At 35.5% G+C, this 16,491-nt stretch overlaps 1 protein-coding gene across 1 annotated transcript in view; it reads right to left on the bottom strand.

Moving 5' to 3' along the window:
* LOC145664541 (sodium-dependent nutrient amino acid transporter 1-like) overlaps positions 1–13,994 on the bottom strand; it is a 189,417-nt gene extending 175,423 nt beyond the window's left edge. Inside the window, exon 1 of the mRNA XM_081731301.1 lies at positions 13,280–13,994. The gene's annotated coding sequence lies outside the window, so the exon portion shown is untranslated. The remainder of the gene's footprint in view (positions 1–13,279) is intronic.
* Between the last annotated feature and the right edge of the window lie 2,497 nt (positions 13,995–16,491).

The following is a 16,491-nucleotide window of genomic DNA, read 5'->3' as shown; positions in this document are numbered from 1 at the left end:
ACATAACCGTTGACGTAAAGATTTAATCTCGTTTTTATTGTTGTCGATACGTTCCTCGGTAGCAGTATCCTTTCTTTTTTCCTTTTTATAGAATGTTTTACTTCTACTAGAAAAAGTATTTTCCTTTTATCATTCTACAATGTAGTGCAGTGGTTTCTAATCTGGGTCTCGACCTCTGGTACAATATAAAGAAGCAATATAGTTCTAAGCAAATCAGATTGTGTATATATATATATATATATATATATATATATATATATATATATATATATATATATATATATATATATATATATATACGACGACGAAAATACCCAACTACATGAAGAAGCGAAAGGAAAAATCATACTTTCACTCTAGCTTGAAGAAAAGAGATTAAAAGAAAAAAAAAACTTCTATACATATAAAAAGAAGAGATACCGATGTCGAGGAACGTATTGACAAAGACTTTGCCAGTATGTAAGATCATTTGCATAGAACAGATCTAGTTAGCTTCTAACAAGTAGGGTATATATGCATTACCCTTCACCAAACACTACCAATAAACCTATTAATATAAGATCAAATAGTTACTTAATAGCAACTCTCTTTAAAACAGTAATAGTTAATGGTTCTTCCTGTCATTTCTTCTTCATTTATCCATAACCATTATCACTTCTACGTACGTGGCAAAAAAAAGAAGAAGAAGAAGAAGAAGAAGTGGATAGGTTTTACAAGTTATTTGCTTCTATAAGCCATTGAATTATGTTTTACGTAACAGTTACAAATAACTTTTTCAAAGTTGCTCTCAATTTTATTCAGTGTATAGTCACGCGATGTTCAGAGCTTTCGCTACTTTGCTGTAGTAAATAAATACTAATTTACCTGATAATACAGATTTGTTGGCGATGATGCGATTTGACTATGTCAATAAGCATGCAAAACAATATGTTTACAGTACCGTACATTCACTTGAAACTATATATTTCAGTAAACTTCTGAAACATAAGATCTAATCTCACATTTTCCAGTTAGTTAGTTCTGCAACTGTAACACATGCAGTTAGAAGTTCAAAAAATGTAAAAATAATCAACACGAAATCAGACCCACTGCGAGCACCAGTCTTTAGGGACATTTCTTGCTTGAGTCCAAATTTTAAAATATTACAGCCATAATTTACAATGAAAGATATATATATATAAAAAAAAAAGAAATGGGTGTGCTAGGCAATAAATTACCATAAGCTATATCACTCACTAAAATATTTTCATATTGCAAAACTTAACGACAAGAGATACAGACGAGAAAAGAATGCGGTTGTTAAAAAAAAGTTGTACTGTAAAAATGTCCGATTGACAGATGTAATTTCAACGAAAATTCTCGATCGATAGATGTACTTTTAGAACAATGCTCGATAAATAGGGCTTCTTTATTATGAAAAAATCCCTATTAATAGATGTAATTTTATGAAAATGGTTAATCGATAGATATAATTTCTAATCATCAAATCATAGAACGTCTTCATTTTATTTGTCAAGTCAAAATACTCTCCATATTTATTAATATCTGAGACATATTTTTGACAAAGGTTGGATACCACGGCGATATAATTAAAATTGATAGATAGAAAGAAGTTCTCACCATAAGAGTTCTAAACAGAGATTAGGTTAGAATGGAAACATATATGAACCAAGAAGTAAGAGTAAGAGAAGAGAAGAGAAGAGAAAACAGGGAAGATCTGATAGAGGAAAGTGTGTGACAGGAATGCCACTTACCACATTATTAAGGATCCACCTTGAAGAGAGAAAGAAAAGTTTACATAGAGAAGTCAGTCAGTATTTCAGTTGGATGTAGAATTATGTGTAAGGTGCATGACATAGTTCTTGTTGCAAAATGTGAACAAAAAATTTGTATCGTATTACAAACTACGAGAAAAATATGCCACGGAATTACTCTGTAAATGTTAGAAAAAACACAAACAATAGTGATTACAGGGAAGCGATCTGTATCAAATACAGCTATATAAGGAAAGGAAGTAGAACGTATGTTTAGTTTACGGTGTGGTATTATTAGCGAAAACGAAGTATGAACATAAAATTAGAAAAAAATAAATAAAAGCATGAATAGCCAATAGAAGCAATTAGGAAAAGTATATTTTGTGGGACCTCTAAAATAAATAAATAAATCATTATTAGTTTAACAGTCCACGGTTATGTGCTTCAGGTTAAAGGATTATGATTAGAAATTAGATATGCCTGGGCTTTCGGCATCTCACGCCAAGTTAGCCTGTCACATATAACGGGTGACGTCCTTTGACGATTACACAACGATGATTGAAAATGTGTTACCATTAGTTTTCTATATATACGAGTATATCTATCTATCTATATATATATATCTATCTATCTATCTATCTATCTATCTATCTATCTATCTATCTATCTATATATATATATATATATATATATATATATATATATATATATATATATATATATCTTCTCGCCCGGTTGTAGAAGCTCTGAAACGTCCTAGGAAAGTCGACCATTGGAATGCTGTTCAGCCCCACCGTCATATCCACTTGAATCGATAGAACATCCTCTAAAGGCTTCCCCTTGGAGACAGATTTGAGCTTAGAGAAGTGCATGAAGTTCGGAGTCTAAATCGGGCGAATATGGGGGTGTTTAAGAACTGTGACTCTCCTTTTTTTCAAAACCTAACGGAAAAAAAAAACTGGTGAAACCCAAATTGTGCATCAGGTTTTGGCAAAGACAAGAATCACAGCTCTTAAGCACCCCCACGTTCGCTTGATTTAGCCCCCGGATTTCATGCACTTCTCTAAGGTCAAATCTGTTCCCAAAGGGGAGCGTTTTGAAAACGTTGCATCTATTCAAGTGAATGTGGCCGCGTAACATTTCAGTGGACAACTTTCTTAGGTCGTTCCAGAGACTCTACGAACGGTCCCGCGAGAGTATGGGGTAGGAAGGGATGTACTGTATTTAGGAAACTAAGATGGTAATAAAATTTTGTGGCATCATTAAGTATATTATTTGCATGTAGTTCCAGAAATTATTGAACACACTGTGTGCATTAATTTTCAATTCAAATTCCGTAATAACAGCTGCCTGTTTCATACATACTTTTACATCTAATCAAAATAAGAATCTCGCCTCGTAAAACCACAATCCTGGAAGGGAATGTTAAACCATAATGAGTCAAGTGTATCCTCGTGGCAAAATGGTAAACGCTTTTACTTTCCGTAGGAGGGCAATGAGTTCGATTGCCAGTGGTCTAGTTAGTTCAGATTCGGAAATGAAAGCAATACGCTAACCCCATCTCATATAGTATCTTCGCAAAAAACGCCAAATAATTAAATAATTAATTAATCAATGAAGTAAAACCATTCTAAACACACTTCCAACAAACTCTGGTAAAGACAATAGAGAGGATCACGCGAAACATTTCCACGCATGGGATATGGATAGTCACCGTTAAACTCGTCATTATCCGTTAAGATGTTAACGGATTGACTCCGTTACTAAAATTTGGCCGGGGTAATCGTTCTAGCTAACTATTGCAATATAATAAAAATATAAAAAATCGTTTACATACATGGAATATGAGCTACACGTGTGTATAGATAGCTACTGTTAAAGTCGCCGTTATTCATTAAGATGCAGTCATTCTAGCTATCTACTGCAAAAAAATAAATGAATAAATACATAATTTGTATCCGTTCAGGAGTTATCGAACGGAGTAACGGATGGTCAAACGAAGGTACTAGCAACACAATCTAATAAGTCTCACTGCGTGATCCTAAAAAAGTGTAACGGAGAACGAAGGGAAGCTGGGTAAATATCACGAGTTTTCATTATTACTCGCCAATAAATAACGAGTTAGTTTTATTGATTTGTATTGAACTAGCGTCAATTACCTGTTTCGCTAGGTTAAAATTAAAAAAAAAAAAAAATTGTAACATGTTCGTTACTCAGTCAGTTTTTACTATTACTGAAACACACTGTAATATCGACCATTTTTGATCATTTTTGTATCTCTCTCTCTTCTCATCCTCAAGCTGCGGGACTGAATTTGGATTTAAACGGCATTGGTAGTGTCACTGTTCATCTTAGCGACCCCGCCGAAAACTATCGATTCAACCTAATACCGGTCATTTTCGATCATTTATATATATATATATATATATATATATATATATATATATATATATATATGTGTGTGTGTGTGTGTGTGTGTGTGTAGGAGCGGATCCAGGATATGATCAAGGGCGGGGGGGGGGACTAAACCATATTTTGCCGTTTTATCCAGTGTAAAGCAGGATTGTAGCCCATTTTATCCAGTGTATATCTGAGCTTCAAGGGGGGGGGGCTATAGCTTCTATAGCCCCCCTTGGTTTCACCCTTGTATATATATACCCTTCTCCTCCTATAAATTGCACCATCAAACTGAAATTCTAGTCCCGAACCTCTTCTACATGGAAAATTTGATTGAGATCGGTCGGGTGGCTCAAGACTTATTAAGTCAGAAACTTAGTGACTTTCATTTTTATATAAATAGATTAGCACAATAAACTCTCTAATTTGGCCAAACTACACTTTTCTCTCTAAGATTTTCATGTTATACATCGTGTGTTTTTAATCCTCAACTGATGATCGTTCTACTGATCTTATTGCCAGTCTTCTAAGGTCAATATCGATCTCTTTATTGATCTTGAAGAAACTGGCAACAAGATCAGTGAAACGATTGTCGATGAAAAATTTAAAAAAAAAAAAAAAAAAAACGACGTATAACCTGGAAACATTATAGAGAGGCGTTGAACTCTCGTCATAAAAGCTTAATACACCGAAAAACTAAACTTGTTTAAACATTATTAGATCCTGAACTACACATCTTTTGATAATATTTTGTCCCTGACATAAATGATACAACTAGCTACTAACTGGGTAATTCTGGTTTACAGTGTACGTACACATATATATATATTTAAAAAATTACGTAGTAATCTAACTAATTTGTGTTCTCTTAAATAAGGAGATTGTGATTGCTATTGTATGTAGAATATACCGTTAGAAGATAAGGACCAATTGGCAAAACATTTAAACACTAAACTTGATTGAAATCTAGGTAATGAAAAGAAAATTTATTTAGCGGAGGTTAAACAGATCAGTTCAATGATGTACTTTTGACAGTATTATTGTTAATTTCATTTTGTTGATGATAATTTATCCCGTGAGCTCCTCCGTGGCTAAGCGGTTAGCGTACGCGCCTTTGGCGTGGGAGTCCCGGGTTCGATTCCCGGCGGGAGCTCATGTGGTTCGGATTCCACGTTAATCAGTAGGTCCACGTCTCATATAGCCTCGCTGCTGAACGGGACGTAAACCTCAAAATCAACTCAACTCAATTTATCCCGTTTCAATGTATTTAGTCTTAAATTTGAAAACAGATAATAATGGCAGAAATCAGTAAAAGAACTAATTTATTTCTTGGAGATACTTCGAGCAATCAAAGAAACAAGTGTTTCTCGTTTCAACAATATATCTACCGGGTGTATCAAAAGTTTGGGGTCTTAATCCAGCTCTGTTATGAGTAAGGGTAAAAACATGCCGAAGAAGCGTAACGGTCAAGGTTTAAGTCGCAGTCGCTACCTCAATGTCTAGATCGTGATGGATGAAGGGCGCACATAGCAATGAGGTCGTGTTCTCGTTGTACAGCTATTTATCTACCTCATGTCAGGACGAATTTAGAAGAAATTCTTTTTTTTATTAATCTCGGAATTGGGGTGGGGGACTTGAAGTATTTAAGCATAGATATGATTAACACTAGCTCCTTTGTTTCTTTAGCATTTTAGGAATTTGGGAGCTTCGGCCCGAAATCCCCCATCCCCGTAAAAGCCACCGCCTCAACAGCATAATTCTAAAAAAAAATATGAATAGGTTATCTGACATTCCCATTTGACTTGCTAATTTTCTTCCATTCTCTATTTAAAACTTGCCTATTATAACGATGCTTCTGACCCTTATCCCATATTACTGGTTTTATATAGCCTTGCTGCTGAAAGGGACATAAAATTGAACCTATATTGCTGGAACATTTCCCACTGATGTCTTTCATAATCCGATTTAACAGTACAGCAAAACCTCTTGAGCATAGACACAGACAGTCCTCTGCAGACGTAATTCCGAACAAATGAATTTTTTGTTTCGTGCAGCGCTTCGAGACCTGCAGAGAATCAATGAGAACACAAACCACAGCGATGATTCCACTGAATATCTCGGTTGTTTATAATCGCGACCACTAATTCACCATCGCGGTTGCAATGTAGTGTAAATCTCTGGCATGTGCTTACCCATTTGAATCCATGTGTTTGTGCCATCACTGAGGCAGCGACCGCGACTTAAACCTCGACCGCGAGGGACCTTCGGCATGTTTTTACCTTACAGATAAAAAATGGAAAGAGAAGAAAATTGGAAATACGTGGTTATCAATTTAAATGGTGTATTTCTTTCAATCGCATCAGCCGTTTTGGTTTCATATTGGTAAAGCCCCATGTTTTTTTTTAAATTAACTTTTTCAGTTCAAAAAACTCTGCAAATTCAACGTAAGCGCACGCACAAATGAGTCGGTGAACAAAAACGTTGTTTTATGAAGGAACGTAGGACACCTAAAATCCATTTCCCAGCAATGCTGTATTGTTGTTATGGTGAGAGCCTAAGGGAATTCGTAACTAAACTGGCAACGTTGCTCTGAAATTTGGCATAAGGCGTCTTGCCAGTATGGTATGGAGCCCAAACAACTGATGCGATTGGAAAAATTCCACCATTTTAGATTGAAAAATAGCTTGTTACCAATCCTCTCTTTCTATTTTTCGTATCTTTATTCATAATGGAGTTGGTCTATGACCCCGGACTACATCTATTCTAACATTCGCCTGTGAGAAAAAGTGTAAAAAAAATAAATAAAAAAATGACAGGATAGTTGGTAAAGAATTCGAGCATTGGATTCCCAACTGCGAAGCAAGAACGCTAATGGTTCAACTATGCCTGCTCAAATATAGATGGCTAGATTCCGAAAAGGAACGAAGATATAGATATAGATAAATTAGCACACATTACGATAGACAGTGACGGATCTAGTCTGGAGCTCTGGAGGGGTAGGGGAGCTAGCCATCGAGTTTTTTTGAGTGGCAAAAATAATTTAAGCTATTTTTTTTATGTTTTTGAAAGTTTATAGTATCATACCTATCACAGTCTGCGTTCTGGCTAGTCCCCCCACTTTTTGCCTTCTAGATCCGCCACTGATGATATAAAATAAGCACAGAAAGGAAGAAACGTTAGAGATGTAAGCCTAAATGTGTTACATTAAAGTTCACTGCAGATGGATGTCGTGAAGAATGTGACCCTTTTTCTACACACGGCACGAAAGTTACAGTTCCAACAGGTATATTATAGTTTTCAGCAGTTGCAAAACAAAACAAAAGAGCATTTTACTTCTATAGGGCACTTCATTTGGCATTTGTCCAAAGAAAGTGTTAAAGAAAGAAGTAGACAGATTCATTATAGTTCATCTGTCATCTCACCATTCACTCGCCTCAAGCAGTGGAAGATAGGAAACCTGGAAAATGACACCCGTGGGCACATGTCCTGATTCATTAAGATTCTACATTCACTCACCCTCTTGTCTCTTAGAAAATTACCAGTGTGTATATGTCATTCGCTAAAATGATTTTGCAACTTTTGCGCCCAGAGGATATATTAATGTACGGCGGAAAGAATTTCAGTTTACGAAATCAGACTAGGTCATCTGGAAGTTTCTTTTTAAGCCATTAGAAATTAAAACAACAGATTTTATGATGTGTAGAAGAAGAAAGAAAGCACTGGACCTCTCTTGTGTTTTCTAAGCATGCAAATACAGTCTACAAGCTGTGAGGGAATGGTTGTGGAAATCGCGTGAAAAAAAAAAAGAGAGAAAAGAAAATCAAATAAGAAAAAAACGGATGATTGAGTTTAACGTTCAGGATTAGAAAAGACTAATTATTGTAAGGCTATTATTACATTTGGAGCCGACCACGGCTAAAAGTCATCAAGCAAGCACTGAAGAACATTGGATCCCCAACCTATCTGACCATGAAGAGCTTAGCAAAAGACCACGAGGTCTGGAGAGTTGCTGCAAATCAATTTTCGGATTGACAATTCATGGGGATATATTACTCTTTTGTATTGGAAATGCTGTAGTCCGAACGAAATCTGAGTTTACAACCAGGTAAACTGAAAACGAGCACTTTAGACATAATTTCACGTAGAAGTCCCCGAATATGGCATGATTGTATATAACAATTGTTATCTTAGTATTTATCTTGTTAATTCACCTTTGAAATCTATGGAATTCTCCGTCCTTTATCACTGAAATCCACCCATGAGCGTCCGAAGGGGAGGGCAGGGTGGGACCCGAGCCCTCCTGAGTCACGAAAATGTATTAAATTTCTTGAGATTTTTCTTAATACGAATAAAAAATATCATACGTGGTATAGCAACCAGGGATTTGAGGCTTCCCCTAGAAAATTTTCTTCGGGCGCCCATCAACTCACCTGATAGAAGATTCAATTGAAGTAGCTATAGGGCAGCATTGTTCGGTAAGACTACATGAACAAAATGAATCCGTATACTTTGGTACTATACCTTTTCCTTTCCTTTGCGCTTAGTTCATTTATCACCGTCAATGGACCAATTTTACTTACGAACTTTTAATCTAACAGAATAAGAATTGAAGGAAAAATGAAAAGATCAAAATTCGAGGGAAAAATGACGCAAGAAAAAGATGGAAACATTACTTCTTTAAAAAGTAATAAAAAATTTATAAACACCAAATACTCTACAGAAGCTCCTAGCATTAACTTGTAGTTGTAGTCTACGTTTTTAATAGAGAGCTTTTCGAAAGGAGACGCGTGGCCATGTATTTTCTAACATCAGGACTGCACTATATATAATCTTCGAAACAATTGAGTTACAACTTGTTTACATTTATATATATATATATATATATATATATATATATATATCTGCTGGGGGAGGGAGAATACAAATCTTTAAGTTTTACTTCCCATGGTTATAACGTGTAGGCTGAAGGAGACGGTGATGATGGGAAATGAATGAAATGGAGGAATGAAGAAAATGGGAGAACTCTGAGAAAACCCACGCACTCAGTGCTTGTCTACCAGAAAGCCCACTTGGCGCGAGTGAAAGGAAGGAGAAGAAGAAGAGGAGAGGGAGAGAGAGAAATGAAAGTCAATTTTATTTTAGTGTATAAAAGCGCTGTCAATATTTCAAAGTTTCTGATCCATATGAACAAATTTTAAAATGGAGATAATAGTAAAATAAAGGTAGGTACAGGAAGTCTTCTGTTTATTTCCATTAATAAAACATCTTAAACCTTAATAATGCCAGAATTAGACAGTAAATTTATGAATCTCCTTCTCCCTCAATGACTCTAAAAGAAACGAATATGAATTTGAGTGTAACTTCATAAAACTTGAAGGAAGGAATATTTTCTTCACTTTCCAGCTAATCATCTACTCAATTAATTCTCAAGTAGTGAAAAATAAAATTGCAACTGTGTTCGTAGACTCTTGCTGGTGATTGAACAGTTCGGAGAAGGTTAGGGTCTAGCAACCAGCTTGTGGCATTCATGCCTTTGGGGCGATGTGTGGTCAGCGCATTCGCTCCCCTGGGTGATAATGCCAATTTTTCTAGATCGGAGTTTGTTTCTTCTTTATTTTAAGTAGCTTCTCAAGTGTCCTCACGACGCTGAATAGATGACACAATGCCAACATCATTTGGTGAGTATGAAGTCACTTATATTTCCTCTTACCATACTCAGCTTTGCTTAATTTTTCTTATCTCATAAGAAGTGGTACTCTCACTGTGGTCAGAGTAGACTACTGTATATCTCTGCTTGTTCTACGGTAAACATTCAGATAAATTGAATTACTACACATTCATATTGATACTGAAGTATTAAACTTCATCAGTAACATCATTCTTGAACTGTGCTCTCTGTCATTAAAACGACAGTTATTCTGAAGCTAGAAGCAGAAGGAAAAAATATGTCTATTTCCTATCTGTGAATCAGCCCTTATTTTAATAACAAGTTTTGTATCACGTGGTTAAACTACGATATACTTCAAATGATGGGCTTTTAATATTGAAACGGAAAGTGGAAAATGTGTTTCAGTACCCCTTTGTGTTTCAGTAAGTAAACATGGGGGAAAATGGAACTTATTTTATGGGATGCTGAATCCCTACCAAAATGAAAAAAAAAAAAAAAGGGAAACTGCTGCGAGATAAGAATTACTCCGCAAGACTTCTTATCTTTATGCTAAGCTTAGTTTTTTTTTCTAACTGAGGTACTTTACTTGGTATGCACTGGCGTTGTAAAATCTTAATTTTCACCAATTTTGTACTTTATTTGTACTACTATCTTTGAGTTTTCAAGACTTCAATTATTACGTACCTACAGAAGTTGAGATATAATGGGCTATACTCAGAAATACGTCCGCACCCAGATTTTTTTTGGGGGGGGGGGAGAGTTTAAAAGTTTTTTTCTGAGGAGGGGTCTAATACGTTTGTGTAGTATTAAAAATGTGTTATTTTATTCCTGCAAATACTATAAGTAATTGTTAGTTGCTGCCACCTATATTCTCAGATAATTTGATAGAACTAAATATCAGGAAATAAAAAATACAGAATCAGGAATATCCTTTATCAGGAAATAAAAAATACAGATTAGGTGTGAAATCAAATCTTTAGGCCACATCAATAATTTCTCTGTTACACAAGTATAGTTATGTTAAAAAAATTTACAAATACTAGTCGAGTTATGAAATTTGGGACCGGACTAGGTGGACTCCGTGGTTATACCCCTGCTCAGGAACAATTTGATATGTAATACGTGTATTATGGATTGGGCTAATGCGTGAATATAATTTCCTTTCGTGATTATGCCCATGACTTATCAAAAGATGCAAGGCACGACTTTTCCGTTAGGTTGTCCAAATACGTTATGAGAAACAGGTAATACAGGAATGTGTTAATATCCTCTCTCAATTTGTTTTGATAACGTGTTTGGACAACCCTGTGGAAAGATTGTGGATTGCCTCTGTCGATATAAGCACAAGTAGTGAACAACATAATCTAAATGGCAATTAATACGGAAATATAATCACGCGTTAGTCAAATCCTTAAGTACGATGCTATTCAATCGTTTCTAAATATGGCCCAATAAGTATAAAATATTTAGCTTCCAGTGGGTAAGTGCCTAAATAAATTCCAACGTTTTCCTTTATAAGGAACGACTGACGTCACACATTTATCCATTGAAAGCACTAGTTTAAAGATTGGCCCAATTATATACGTAAGGGAAGATGGATCTCAGTCAGTAGCAATATATTCGAACATGTGTGGGACATTATCAAAATATTTCTTTAAAGTAATTTAGTAAATACCCATTAATATCTAAGTAATGATCAGTAATCTACAGATTATGAAAAACACTCTGTTCCACTTTAATCATACAAGGTTTTGAAAAAAGAAAAAGTAATGCTTACTTATCTATCAAAAACGAGGGCGAAATTGTTTAGAACTGCGGTTCTCAAATGGTGTTCCGCAGAGTGACACACAAAACAATTCTATTCCGCAGTTTAGGGAAGGAATATACATACTGAAACCAGACAAGATCTCATATCACTATCGGCTGAGATCCGCTTTGACTGAGCTGGCTGGTTGAATTACTTAATAACTAAATGCTTCAATGCAAATCTGTATGGGTAGCACAGAACGAATCCTAGTGGAGGATTCAGCTTCCAATATACAAGAACCTTACGTTGGAAGAAAATTAATTGACCTGTGCAAGCGAATATACGTGCAGTGAAATTCTAACTATTCTTTTCATGTATACGTGGAATCCCGATTTTTCAATCTTTCCCTTTCTAGGTGTAATTATAATGTTTTGAACAGAAAACCCCCCTTATACGTAACCGAATTTACTTCCATACATAGTATCGTTGTAGCGAAACATTACACAAGTAGGCTAATAAATAGGGCTGATGTTTAATATCTCCCCTAATTTTGGACATCTCCAGTGTTACTACTTCACAAAATATTAGCTGAGCGAGTGGCAGCAAGCGAAGCGGGTTAGAAGCTGCTCAGGGCCCGTTCTACCTTTATCACAATTTACACAAAAACAAGGTATATACGCGGTTCTGGAGCCATGGAACAAGTTGGGGAGATACTAAATGCCATCCGAAAGAAAAAAAAATATAGAGGATAAACTTTACGAGTATCCTTACGCAGACACACTCGAGTAATTTAAACAAAATGGTCCAAACTTCCCTAAGCTAATCCGATTCCATTCGTATCCTACTTTTCTCTACTTTACTATAAACTTTTAAAGCAGGTCTACTTATCGATGTCCACCTGGAGCGGGAATTGTACATTTTACCCAGTATAGTATAATACTATGACTACTTTAAAAGAGATTCAATTAATTAATTAACATGGATATAACATACAGTTATTACTATTCTGAAAGAAAAAAATACTGTGGGTGATTTGTTTAAAACAAACAACACTTGTTAACGACACTTAAAATTTACTCAAATGTCAATTGATCCAATTATAAACTTGATAATGTCGGGGATATAATTCTCCGTCCCTTATATACAGTATTTTGTGTGTCGGCGAGGGAGACTTCAGTTTGATTCCCGGTGGAAGCTCATGTGGTTCGGATTCTACATTAAGATGTAAATCCACGCCTCACGTACGTAGTATTGTTATTAAATGGAACATTGAACTCGAAAACTAACCAAGTATAAATTACTCCACTCAGGGAATTGCCCATAAACACAGAAATGAGCCACTAGGGTAACGAAAACATGGAAAATTGTCTGACAACTATTGAAAATTCAGAAACTTTTTTTTTTTTAAACTATTCTTATGCAATTTTTGTTGCTCTGAATTTTCATCCAGGGCTTGTACTGAAATTTTCTTTTGTACTTGTTTTTCTTTTATCATTGCAATTTGTAATACTGTACATATACTTCGCTGCTTTCATTAAATTGCTAATGCGAGTATGCAAACACTGATAAAGGCAAGTACGTGATCCTTTACAAAACAAAGCAAATTGTCAATGAAGTTAACAACAATTCTCAATTTGCATTATAAACAATTTTACATTATTCATCTGTATCTTATCCTATATTAAAATTACTATCAATTAACATTATACTTACCTTGTTGAACAAATTATGACGTGATGGAACTTTTCCAAAAAATAAAAATTTTCCACAGGTAACAGTCGCAAACCACACAAAATAACACGGTATAACACTACGTTCCTCGTAAGAAGTTTTAAAACGAGATAAGAGAAATTACAATGTTTACTAAATGTTTCTCAAATTATCACATATGCATATATTTATAGGAATTAATTAAAACAGAGAAAGTAATTGTCACTTCTCTGAGGGAACAGGAAAAAGTACACATAAAAACATACACACACACACTTTGCAAACAGAATATAAAGTTAATATAGTTCACTAGGCCTAAAAACAAAAGCGCTGTTTTACTCATGCATCACGATTAACTACTAAATCAGTTCCATGATTAACTAGATGTTTTATATATACATATGCATATAGATATAAACACGCATGGACCTCCTGCAAGGCAGACCTCATGACGACATGTTTCAATTGTTTTTCTTTTTCCTCCTTTTCTTTCGTTCTAAATGGTGAACTGATTTTTTTTTTCGTCACAACTTTTCCGTGATTACGGAAAAAATAACAGGAGGGAAGGGGAAGTTGGTGTGCAGATTGCCTGTGAGGTAGTGGGACGAAGACGGAAAATCCCTCCTGGGGGAAGAAACTAGTTGAATGACTGACTTGGTTGGCTGCCTTGCGTGATAAGCTTTGAAAACAAAAGAAAACCACACGAACGTTAAGATTTTTTTTAGTGATTAAGACAGAATTCCAGTTAGGAAGTCTTCTCGCCTAGAATCATTCATCTTCCGTTGTTTCGTCGAGGGTGTTGGGAACAGCCCGATGTACTTTGAGGAACAGTAGGTTGAGGACGTATAACGGGTTTCCTCTACTCTCCAATGATCTTTATTTCATTTTTATTAGTGGGTGGAATTTGATGACGTAAATTTGTATACAACATATAATATATGACTGTAATGTATGTAGAATACGGGAAATGCCTGGATTCCTCCATAATGGACTGTGTAGAGGTGTAGTGGAGGGCAGCGGAAGAAAAGTGAAAGTCTGATTCAGGGACGAACATGCAAGCAAGCTCTCGTTGAATGTTATTGCACGAGGACAAAAAATGAAGTTGTTATGAGGGAGGAAGTACGCTACAATGTGAACAGGTTGGGTATTACATGTATCTGTAAAAGCGAAATGATACAATGACTGGAATCATTAGTTATAATGGTTTGATTCGTTTTTCACAATTATTGTAATTGATAGTGCATTCTCATATTGAATTGCAATTAAAAAACGTAGATGCTTCTAATGTAATCAAGTATGCATCCTTATAGCCGAATGGTTAAAATCATTTTCCGTATGCGTGGTCCAGGGTTCAATTCTTGACCGCTTTCCTGACTTGGATACAAACCCGAGTAGTAGTTTGGCGAACCGTTCTGTCAAATAGAAGATGCCGTCTCGTGTAATCTCAGTGCTGAAAAGCCTCCCAATTCCGATGACTGCTATGTATAGTTTTGAGCAGGACCGTAACTTGGGAGAGGGAGGGGGCAACTGCCTCCAAGGGAAGCTCCCCGCCATTCGGGGGGGGGGCACTTTTAAGACAAGATTTTCTTACTCCATATACGATACGAACATGAAATTATAAATGAAGCATGAAATAGATTCACTACATTAGGGGAGACAGGGTCTATTTGAGTCAATGGGCTATTTGGGTCAAACTTAAGAAAAAATGTCACTGCGCACTTAATATATGCATCAGTATGCTGAATTTGCATTTATCTGTGAGTTCGTTGGTACAGGAAAGGTTGAATGTGCCGTTGATCTGCGGCTTTCTTATCAGTTGCTGTATATGGAGGGATCTGGTAAAGGCGGCTCGAAGACGAAAAGCATCAAGAAGACAAAAACAGTTCTGTGACTTCAAGTGTTACATATGTTACACGTGATGATGATAATGATTATAATGAATCCGAGAACAATGTAGCATGCGGATTCTGTAAGGTGAAATATTGCTCTAAAGATTTAGTGAGCAAGAAAAATGGATTCTCTGCAAACATTGTAAACAGTGGTACCATGAGATATGTGTGGACCTTATGAAAAAAAAAAAAGTTTTTGGTGCAACAAGTGTCTCTAAGTTATACATTTCTTGATAACTTTAATTGTGTCGTACTTCAGAAGTTCGAGAAATTAGTGGTTTCTCACAAGTTTGTATAAAAAATAATTTTCATGCGCTTTTTGCTTTCTCCAGCACAAGTTTTTATTTTCATCTTACTATACATTTTAACAGTTAAATTTCAACTACAGGTTTCATTATTGTGTATCCTTTATATTTACTAAAAAATAATGCAGAAAATGTAAACTACCCGAAGTTTCTTTTTACGTCATTCTGTCAGAAGTTTTCTATTTTCTCGTTTGCTTTTACAAGTATTTATTTCAACGAGAATAAGTCAAACCATTCTAAGATGAATCTATACGTGTAAGGTATTTATAAGAAAATTAATAGTCTTTGTATTATTACAACGCCGAATGAGTTTGAACTTTTCCTAAAGAACTGCACTACTTATTTTCTTTTTCTATGAAGTTATGTTTTTTTTTTTTTACAAATTATATAGAAAAGGGTATAATTTAAATAAATGAAATCTTTCAGTTTTACGTCAAACGGTTATGCCGGTTAGGCTAAAGGAGACGGTGATGATGAGAAATGAATGAAATGGTGGAATGAAGAAAATGGGAAGAAACGGGAGAATCCCGAGAAAACCCACGAGCACAGTGTTTGTCCACCACAAAGTCCACACGGCGCCATGAACTGGGATCGAACCAGGGATCCCAAGCACCGGAGGTGAACGCTCTACGACTGAGCCACCGCGTCTCCCGGTTATAATTTAAGAATATGCATGAACACTACTGTAATTAATATAAACAATGTTGATAGAGTGAAATAACAAAATAGCCCCGTGAGAAACCCAAATAGCCCCGTGATTTTTACTAGTCTTGAATTCTGCCATTTTAATTCTAATTCGTGTCCTGAATTTCCGTGATTTAATAGGTTCTTTGATCTTTAATATATTGTACTATAATAATGTACGTAAGATTATGGCCTAATTATTTAAATTCCAAAGTGCGTCGTTTTCTGGAAATTTTGAGTTTTCCTTTACAATACTCAAATAGCCCCGATTTCCCCTACATAAACAAAAACAGCACACAAAAGGTAAATGAAACAAAGATGAGTCGTGGGCCCATTT

The sequence above is a fragment of the Thermobia domestica genome, chromosome 11, assembly GCF_964235325.1.
Source record: "Thermobia domestica chromosome 11, izTheDome1.hap1.1, whole genome shotgun sequence".
NCBI classification, from domain to species: Eukaryota; Metazoa; Arthropoda; class Insecta; order Zygentoma; family Lepismatidae; genus Thermobia; species Thermobia domestica.
Note: the sequence above shows the minus strand (reverse complement) of the source record. Positions and strands in the feature narration are given on the sequence as shown.